This window comes from Panthera uncia (assembly GCF_023721935.1).
Source record: "Panthera uncia isolate 11264 chromosome B2 unlocalized genomic scaffold, Puncia_PCG_1.0 HiC_scaffold_24, whole genome shotgun sequence".
NCBI classification, from domain to species: domain Eukaryota; kingdom Metazoa; phylum Chordata; class Mammalia; order Carnivora; family Felidae; genus Panthera; species Panthera uncia.
In genome coordinates, this window is record NW_026057580.1 from 111,468,391 (window position 1) to 111,476,346 (window position 7,956).

The following is a 7,956-nucleotide window of genomic DNA, read 5'->3' on the forward strand; positions in this document are numbered from 1 at the left end:
ATGGCCTTTTGTAGCAACATGGATGGAACTGGAGAGTGTGATGCTAAGTGAAATAAGCCATACAGAGAAAGACAGATACCATATGGTTTCACTCTTATGTGGATCCTGAGAAACGTAACAGAAACCCATGGGGGAGGGGAAGGAAAAAAAAAAAAAAAAAGAGGTTAGAGTGGGAGAGAGCCAAAGCATAAGAGACTGTTAAAAACTGAGAACAAACTGAGGGTTGATGGGGGGTGGGAGGGAGGGCAGGGTGGGTGATGGGTATTGAGGAGGGCACCTTTTGGGATGAGCACTCGGTGTTGTATGGAAACCAATTTGACAGTAAATTTCATATATTAAAAAATAAAAAAATAAAACAATAAAAAAAACTCCAAACAAGCAAAATTTCAGGAACAGATAGCTTCACAGGTGAATTCTACCAAACATTTAAAGAAGAGTTAATACCTATTCTTCTCAAACTATTTGCAAAAGTAGAAAAGAAAGAAAAACTTCCACATTTGTTCTATAAATTCAATATTATCCTGATACCAAAACCAGATAAAAGCAGTAGAAAAAAAAAGAGGCTAATATCTCTAATGAACATAGATCCAAATATCCTCAACAAAATATTAAACTGAACCCAACAGTACATTTTAAAAAATCACTCCCCGTGATCGACTGGGATTTATTCTTGGGATACAAGGGTGGTTAGACACAAATCAATCAACATGATACATCACATCAAGAAGAGAAAGGATAAAAGCCTTATGATAATTTCAATAGATGAACTTGGGGAGCAAGAAGCCACAGGAAGGGAGGTGCTTTTGCAGGCGGAGAGAAGATGGAGGCGGGGGGGGGGGGTAGAATATGGGAAAAGCACCCCTCCCCAAAAGCAGCTGGAGAGAAAGGGGAAAATTGGAAACAGCCGCAGGGACGGAACTAAAAAGGGAGAAAGGCAAAAGGAGAGGGTTTAAATTCCATTAAGACTGTAAACAAGGGGGGCGCAAAGGCTGCAAGTCCGCAGCTCCCTACCTGGCGGTGCTCTGGTGGGAAGGGCAAGTCCCCAGGAACAGAGTGGGGCCCAGGAGGTGCTCGGGCCACACGGGGAAAAGCGGTCCCACTGCTGGAAGGACATTTGGTGAAGACTGTTGAAGCCACCTGGTCCCAGCAGACCCCAGAAGGCAGCCACATTCGCTGGTGCCCAAACAAGGTCCTTAAGGGTAAAGCCTCGTGTCAGATGTGTGTTGTGATTTCCCACAATCCCTGAAACGCTGCTGCTACACTGTCTCGCAAACTTTTTCTGGGGCGGGCTGGCACCTGGCCGCAGCCTCGGGGCACCGGCAGCAGCAGGGTCCAGCGGCAGTTCCTGGGTGCAGCGGACATTCAGCCGTTGCTCGTTGGGCCAGTGCTCGGTGACACTCTCCCACGGAGGGGCGGAACGGGTCAAAGCCACAGTCCTTCGGAAGTAAGGGGCCGGGGAAAACAGCCGCATCTGAGACAAAACTCGGGAGAGAGGTACTGCCTGGGGCTCGGTCACAGACAGTGAAGAAGCGGGGAGTGGACGAAAGCTGAAGACAGAGGACAGGTGCGCGACTGCTGATCTGGGAGAACAGAGCTCTGAAATTAGAGACTGGGGAGCTGGGTGACTCCATTTTGACCGCTCCCGCGCATGCGCATACGCACCTAGGAGCACAGCAACACATCCCAGTAGGCTAGCAGCGCCATCTAGTGGAGAACAGAGACTTTACACTAAGCCCCGCTCAACCGGGCCAACCTCTCTCTTCAAGAACACAAGTCTCATCGCCTACTTAGTTTATGGACTATAAAGCACTACATAGTCTGACCTCTAGGGGAAAACAAAGTAATTTCAGTCCTATTTCAATCTGTTAAGAGGTCCATCTATTCAATTTTCTTTCTTTTTTTACCTCTTTTTCACTTCTTTCCTTTTTCTTGAATACAGAAAGAGAAAAAAATCATTTTTATTTTCAATTTTTATTAAAAATATTTTTCTTTAATTTTTTTACTATATTTTTTACTTTTGTGTTAATTTTTTCAAATTCTATCTTACTTCCATCATTTTATTTTAGTCTACTTCAGTGTATTCACCTTCTCAAATTTTCAAACTTTTCCTTTTTTTCTTTTTCTTTTTTCTTTTTCATTTCTTGTTCTTGAATGCAGAAAGAGAAAAACTTCATTTTTACTTTCAATTCCTATTAAAAATATTTTTCTTTAATTTTTTTCACTATATTTTTTGCTTTTATGTAAATTTTTTCAAATTCTATTTTACTTCCATCATTCTATTTTAGTCTACTACAGTGTATTTATTCACTTTTTCATATTTTCAAATGATTTCTTTTTTTCCCTTTTTTCTTTTTCATTTCTTTTCTTTTTCTTGAATACAGAGAAAAAATTCATTTTTATTTTTAATTTTTATTAAAAATATTTTTCTTTGATTTTTTCTACTATATTCTTCACTTTTGTGTAAATTTTTTCAAATTCTATTTTACTCCCATCATCTCATTTTAGTCCACTTCAATGTATTCATTTTTTCAAATTCTCAAACAATTTCCTTCCCCCCCTCTTTCTTTTCTCTAATCTGTTAAACCACTTTCAACACCCAGACCAAAATACACCTAGGATCTAGCATATTTATTAGATTTGTGTATGTGTGTGTGTGTGTGTGTGTGTGTGATTTTTTAATTTTAATTTTTTTTAATTTTAATTTTTCTACCTCATTACTTCCTTTTCTCCCTTCAAAATGACAAAATGAAGGAATTCACCCCAAAAGAAAGAGCATGAAGAAACGACAGCCAGGGATTTAACCAACACAGATACAAGCAAGATGTCTGAACCAGAATTTAGAATCATGATAATAAATGCTGGAGTCAAAAACAGATTAGAATCCCTTTCTGCAGAGATAAAAGAAGTAAAAAATAGTCAGAATGAAATTAAAAATGCTATAACTGAGCTGCAATCATGGATGGATGCAGCAGTGGCAAGGATGGATGAGGCAGAACAGAGAATCAGCGATATAGAGGACAAACTTATAGAGAATAAGGAAGCAGAAAAAAAAGAGGGAGATGAAGGCAAAAGAGCACAATTTAAGAATTAGAGAAATCAGGGGTGCCTGGGTGGCTCAGTCGGTTAAACGTCCGACTTCGGCTCAGGTCATGATCTCACGGTCCGTGAGTTCGAGCCCCGCGTCGGGCTCTGTGCTGACAGCTCAGAGCCTGGAGCCCGTTTCAGATTCTGTGTCTCCCTCTCTCTCTGACCCTCCCCTGTTCATGCTCTGTCTCTCTCTGTCTCAAAAATAAATAAACGTTAAAAAAAAAAAAAAAGAATTAGAGAAATCAGTGACTCATTAAAAAGGAACAACATCAGAATCATAGGGGTCCCAAAAGAGGAAGAGAGAGAAATAGGGGTAGAAGGGTTATGTGAGCAAATCATAGAGGAAAACTTTCCTAACCTGGGGAAAGACACAGACATCAAAATCCAGGAAGCACAGAGGACCCCCATTAGATTCAACAAAAACCAACCATCAACAAGGCATATCATAGTCAAATTCACAAAATACTCAGGCAAGGAGAAACTCATGAATGCAGCAAGGGAAAAAAAGTTCCTAACCTACAAGGGAAGACAGATTGGGTTTGCAGCAGACCTATCCACAGAAACTTGGCAGGCCAGAAAGGAGTGGTGGGATATATTCAGTGTGCTGAATCAGAAAAATATGCAGCCAAGAAGTCTTTATCTAGCAAGGCTGTCATTCAAAATAGAAGGAGAGATATAAAGTTTCCCAGACAAACAAAAATTAAAGGAGTTTGTGACCACTAAACCAGCCCTGCAAGAAATTTTAAGAGGGACTCCCTGAGAGGAAAAAAGATGAAAATATATATATGTAAATAAATAAATACCAAAAGCAACAAAGATTAGAAAGGACCAGAGAACACCACCAGAAACTCCAACTCTACAAGCAACATAATGGCAATAAATTCGTATCTTTCAGTCCTCACTCTAAACATCAATGGAGTCAATGCTCCAATCAAATGACATAGGGTAACAGAATGGATAAGAAAACAAGATCCATCTATATGATGTTTACAAGAGACCCACTTTAGACCTAGACACCTTCAGATTGAAAATAAGGGGATGGAGAATCATCTATCATGCTAATGGCCAACAAAAGAAAGCCAGAATAGCCATACTTATATCAGACAATCTAGACTTTAAAATAAAGACTGTATCAAGAGATGCATAAGGGCATTATATCATAACCAAGAGGTCTACCCACCAAGAAGACCTAACAATTGTAAACTTTTGTGCACCAAATGTGGAACACCCAAATATATAAATCAATTAATCACAAACATAAATAAACTCATCAATAGTAATACCATAATAGTAGGAGACTTCAGCACCCCATTCACAGCAATGGACAGATCATCGAATCAAAAAATCAACAAGGAAACAATGGCTTTGAATGACACAGTGGACCAGATGGACTTAACAGATATATTCAGAACGTTTCATCCTAAAGCAGCAGAATATACATTCTTCTCCAGTGCACATGGAACATTCTCCAGAATAGACCATATACTGGGATACAAATCAGCCCTAAGTAAGTACAAAAAGATTGAGATCATACCGTGCATATTTTCAGACCACAACGCTATAAAACTTGAAATCAACCACAAGAAAAAAATTGGAAAGGTAACAAATACTTGGAGACTGAAGAACATCCTACTGAAGAATGAATGGACTAACCAAGCAGTTAAAGAGGAAATTTAAAAGTATATGGAAGTCAATGAAAATGATAACACCCACAACCCAAAACCTCTGGAAGGCAGCAAAGGCAGTCATAAGAGGAAAGTATATAGCAATCCAGGCCTTCCTAAAGAAGGAAGAAAGATCTCAGATACACAACCTAATCTTATGCCTTAAGGAGCTGGAAAAAGAACAGCAAATAAAACCCAAAACCAGCAGAAGACAGGAAATAATAAAGATTAGAGCAGAAATTAATGCTATCGGGAAAAAAAACACACACAAAAAAAAGTAGAACAGATCAATGAAACCAGAAGCTGGCTCTTTGAGAGAATTAACAAAATTGATAAACCACTAGCTAGTTTGATCAAAAAGAAAAAGGAAAGGACCCAAGTAAATAAAATCAAGAATGAAAGAGGAGAGATCACAACCAACACAGCAGGAATAAAAACAATAATAAGAGAATATTATGAGCAATTATATGCCAATAAAATGGGCAATCTGGAAGAAATGGACACATTCCTAGAAACATATACACTACCAAAACTGAAACAGGAAGAAATAGAAAATTTGAACAAACCCATAACCAGTAAGGAAATCGAATTAGTAATCAAAAATCTGCCAAAAAACAAGAGTCCAGGGCCAGATGGCTTCCCAGGGGAATCATACCAAACATTTAAGGACAAGTTAACACCTATTCTCTTGAAGGTGTTCCAAAAAATAGAAATGGAAGGAAAACTTCCAAACTCTTTCTATGAAGCCAGCATTACCTTGATTCCAAAGCCAGACAGAGAACCCACTAAAAAGGAGAACTATAGACCAATTTCCCTGATGAACATGGATGCAAAAATCCTCAACAAGATATAAGCCAACCGGATCCAATAATACATTAAAAAAATTATTCACCACGACCAAGTGGGATTTATACCTGGAATGCAGGGCTGGTTCAATATCTACAAAACAATTAATGTGATTCATCACATCAATAAAAGAAAGGACAAGAACCATATGATCCTCTCAATAGATGCAGAGAAAGCATTTGACAAAATACAGCATCCTTTTTTGATCAAAACCCTCAAGAAGGTAGGGACAGAAGGAGCATACCTCAAGATCATAAAAGCCATATATGAATGACCCAATGCTAATATCATCCTCGATGGGGAAAAACTGAGAGCTTTCCCCCTAATGTCAGGAACAAGACAGGGATGTCCACTCTCGCCACTGTTATTCAACGTAGTATTGGAAGTCTTAGCCTCTGCAATCAGACAACACAAAGAAATAAAAGGCATCCAAACTGGCCAGGAGGAGGTCAAACTTACACTCTTCGCAAATGACATGATACTCTATATGGAAAACCCAAAAGATTCCACCAAAAAACTGCTAGAATTGATGCATGAATTCAGTAAAGTTGCAGGATATAAAATCAACGCACAGAAATCGGTTGCATTCCTATACATCAACAATGAAGCGACAGAAAGAGAAATCAAGGAATCGATGCCATTTACAGTTGCACAAAAAAACATAAAATACCTAGGAATAAATCTAAACAAAGAAGTGAAAAATCTATATGCTGAAAACTATAGAAAGCTGATGAAAGAAACTGAAGAAGACACAAAAAAAATGGAAAAAGATTCCATGCTCCTGGATAGGAAGAACAAATATCGTTAAAATGTCGATACTACCCAAAGCAATCTACATATTCAATGCGATCCCTATCAAAATAACACCACATTCTTCACAGAACTAGAACAAATAATCCTAAAATTTGTACGGAATCAGAAAAGACCCTGAATAGACAAAGCAATCTTGAAAAAGAAAACCAAAGCAGGAGGCATCACAATCCCAGACTTCAAGCTATACTACAAAGCTGTAATCATCAAGACAGTATGGAACTGGCACAAGAACAGACACTCAGAACAATAGAACGGAATAGAGAACCCAGAAATGGACCCACAAACGTATGGCCAACTAATCTTTGACAAAGCAGGAAAAGAATATCCAATGGAATATAGACAGTCTCTTCAGCAAGTGATGCTGGGAAAACTGGACAGCGACATGCAGAAGAATGAACCTGGACCACTTTCTTACACCATACACAAAAATAAACTCAAAATGGATGAAGACCTCAATGTAAAACAGGAAGCCATCAAAATCCTCGAGGAGAAAGCAGGCAAAAACCTCTTTGATCTTGGCCACAGCAACTTCTTACTCAACACGTCTCCAGAGGCAAGGGAAACAAAAGCAAAAATGAACTACTGGGACCTCATCAAAATAAGAAGCTTCTACACAGCGAAGGAAGCAATCAGCAAAACTAAAAGGCAACTGACAGAATGGGAGAAGATGTTTGCAAATGACATCAGATAAAGGGTTAGTATCCAAAATCTATAAAGAACTTATCAAACTCAACACCCAAAATACAAATAATCCAGTGAAGAAATGGGCAAAAGACATGAATAGACACTTCCCCAAAGAAGACATCCAGATGGCCAACTGACACATGAAAAAATGCTCAACATCACTCATCATCAGGGAAATGCAAATCAAAACCACAATGAGATACCACCTGACACCTGTCAGAATGGCTAATGTTAACAACTCAGGCAACAACAGATGTTGGTGAGGATGCGGAGAAAGAGGATCTCTTTTGCATTGTTGGTGGCAGTGCAAGATGGTGCAGCCACTCTGGAAAACAGTCTGGAGGTTCCTCAAAAAACTAAAAATAGATGGGGCGCCTGGGTGGCTCAGTCGGTTAAGCGTCCGACTTCGGCTCAGGTCATGATCTCACGGTCCGTGAGTTCAAGCCCTGCGTCGGGCTCTGTGCTGATGGCTCAGAGCCTGGAGCCTGTTTCAGATTCTGTGTCTCCCTCTCTCTCTGACCCTCCCCCGTTCATGCTCTGTCTCTCTCTGTGTCAAAAATAAATAAACATTAAAAAAAAAATTAAAAAAAAAAAAAAAGATAAAAATAGAACTACCCTACGACCCAGCAACTGCACTACTAGGCATTTATCCATGGGATAGGGATGTGCTGTTTCAAAGGGATACATGCACCCCCATGTTTATAGCAGCACTATCAACAATAGCCAAATGCCCATCGATGGATGAATGGATAAAGAAAATGTGGTATATACAATGGAGTATTACTCGGCAATCAAAAAGAATGAAATCTTGCCATTTGCAACTACATGGATGGACCTGGAGGGTATTATGCTAAGTGAAATT